At 33.1% G+C, this 3,119-nt stretch overlaps 1 pseudogene; it reads left to right on the forward strand.

Moving 5' to 3' along the window:
* Nucleotides 1-622: 622 nt before the first annotated feature.
* Nucleotides 623-740, forward strand: LOC112483012 (annotated as a pseudogene).
* Nucleotides 741-3,119: the final 2,379 nt, after the last annotated feature.

Below are 3,119 nucleotides of genomic sequence, written 5' to 3' on the forward strand. Positions count from 1 at the left end.
ATACAGAAACTGCACATTCTGTGCGACATTTCTGTAAACTTAAACCTGTTCTAAAAAATGAAATCCGATGAAAAAAAATTATCACTGCAAACTAAATTTTTTTATGTGAAATATACAAGAATGTTTACTTATTTCAATCAACATGTAGAAAAATTATAAAAAGTAAATGTTAATTTATAATCCAAGTTTTTATTTAAGAACAGAAAATAAATGGAGAGTCAACTCAGTCACCATTTTCTCTACACGATCGTTAGCAAATGCCACCTGTGTTGGTGAATGTTCCATATCATTCCTGTTAAAGTCATAAGCAAACAGCATCTGCTCACACTGACCATCTCTGTTCACCATCACATTGGTGGCAACAACCAATGCAATAAGAGATTTTAGGAGTTTTCAAACAAAAATGGAATTCGATAAGAAAAATTATATTTAGAGAAAATTTTTTCTATACAGAAAACCCAAGTGAACATACAAATGATAAGACATAATAAAAGAATTGACTAAGTACTGGTGAGAACTCGGAGAAATATGATCAACATTAAAATTTAAAATGAAAAGAAACCAATAGCATTTTTGGATAGCAATAAGAAAAATACAGAAGAAAAATAGTACAAGAATTACTGCCTACGGCCATGCTACCCTGAACAAGCTTGAAGCCGTCAGATTCAGAAGCTAAGCAGGATTAGGCCTGGTTAGTACTTGGATGGGAGACCACCTAGGAAAACCAGGTGCCGTAGGTGTAAAAAATGAAAAAATAAGGGATCGTAAGCTGACAAAATCCTTGCAATCTGTGAGGTCAACCAAGGGTTACCTCGCCTAAAAAAAATAAAAAAAAATTCATACAATGGGATAGATTTTGATGCTCTATGCGTGTTTGTGTGTATGCGTATGCGCATGTGCGTACATGTGGGATTTTTAAAGATAAAGTGTATCAGTATTGGGATATATATTTAATTTAATTTCAACATAATTAGATTGGGTTATTTTCGGTTGAAATTTATTTTCTCTATATAATCTGGTACAATATGTTGTGCATAGTACAAGAATAAGTAACCCCAAATTAATTACTTTATAAATATTTATCTTCATTTTGTTTCTCTTTACATTAATATAAATAACTAATGTTAAGATAGTTATTAAGATAAATTTTCTTAAGATAAAGAAAATTAGTGTCGTTCTAGTTTTAATTTTTTAATTTAAGGTAAATTTAGAAAATTGCGTTACATCTCCCAAAGTTTTGTATGTTTTCTAATAGAGGACTAAAAGACTTTATCCAACATTAACAGGATTTTAATGTATTTCTACGAGAGTAGCCTTATTATCTATCTCTAAGTTTATCCAACATGAACAAGCTTTGCAATGCCCACAGTCACACCAATATTTTAAGCTTATGGGTAAAAATGCAGACAAATTAAAATTTAATTTTTCCCCACCTTGAAATGACATTGTCCCTGGACCTTTTGTTAACCACTCACAAAAGAATGTCAAGATTATATCACTTGATTTTATATTTTTGGAGGGAAAATAAGAATGTGTCTACTTTAGCCTCTTGTTCATGAATTACTCTACATCTATTTGCCAAAATATTATACAGAACAAAGTAGAATTGACTTATTTATCTTTTCTTTTATTACTCTTTGCTTCCAGAAACACAGCAGTAACAAACACATATACCTAGAGAAAGTTGAAATGTGTCAAATCATCAGCTTTCCATTGTCTTATTACTAAGCTGAAACCCAGATGGAAAGAGAGCACATTATATTACCAAGTAATTTAAAATGACAACGTAAAAAGATCTGAAACTGGTAATGGGAACATTGATTGACCTTTAAATATAGTTCTCAGGCTTTGTTTCTGTCCGTAAAATTCGTGCTGACAACATACATCCTGAAACACTCTAGCCACTGAAGATGCTGGAGTCAAGAGATAATAAATATCGTTTTAAGGAAAGGTAAATATATCATTCAACTTGGTGAAAGATATGATTCATGAGTTACAGTTCAATTATCTACAGGTGTATTGTTCAGTCAATATGCACTTCACCTCCAGTCCCTGGAGGCAGAAAGAAAAGCATCACATCCAATACTACTCTGATATCACAGCCTATTCATGGAGAATTATTTTGATAAATTTTCAACAATTTGTCTTTTTTATACTTTAATTAAAACACTGTCAGATGATTACACATTTGATTGAGTAAAACATAATAAGGACTCTATATTTTTAAATGTAGAATGGTATTTATTTTTGAAGGGGACCATTTAGGCTCGGCCTGTTGGGTGTAAGTTATCATTCTTTATTAACCTGGATAGCATTACATTCATCAGAAGAAAATTCCCATTTTTAAGGGTATGCCTCATAAAACTGTAAAAGGCATCTGAATATGATGAAAGATTAGGCTATTTGCTCATGAGAGTCTATCAAAATGTAGTTTCAGATTAAATTTAAGATAGTCGGATCTATGGGTTGTGCAATATGGTTAAACAATGTTGCACTGTAGGGTCTTAGGGGTATTTCATAAAGAACTTTGGCCTCAACGTGCCACCAAGTACCCTAGTCAGTAATATTCCTGAGGTACATTACACCACAGAGTTGTGAATGCATAAATCATGGCCTGTCAGATATTTCACTAAAAGGGTTCTAAGATTTTCTGAATTTACCGCAACTCTTGTCACATGGCAGCATCATTCACTTTTTGTGAATCACTCACATCCGTGACATCTGTCTTTGCTACTATTTATTTGATTAGTGGACATTTACTTGTGTCCAAAACATCCATGGAGGCTTTTGGTTTGTGCCAAAATGTCCTTGACCGTGTGTCATAACCAGCTATGCCACCCAGTCAAGAAGGGTTGTTATTGTCAGTACAGCCACAGCACAGTTATTAGACCAGTAAAATATCATAGTTTTTTTATGTATTAATCACCAAAAGTAAAAAATATATTTGGTGTATTTGAATCTATGGAAGTCTTCTAAGCATGGACGTTTTTGACAGGACCAAATGGCAAAGGCCATTTGACATAGACCATATGTGATCATGGGCATCTTTGATGGGACCAAATTTCAAGGACCTTCGAGGATGGACCAGATGTCTCCATGGACATTTCAGATAGGACCAA

This window comes from Pteropus alecto, unplaced genomic scaffold, assembly GCF_000325575.1.
Source record: "Pteropus alecto unplaced genomic scaffold, ASM32557v1 scaffold66, whole genome shotgun sequence".
In the NCBI taxonomy this organism is placed as follows: Eukaryota; Metazoa; Chordata; class Mammalia; order Chiroptera; family Pteropodidae; genus Pteropus; species Pteropus alecto.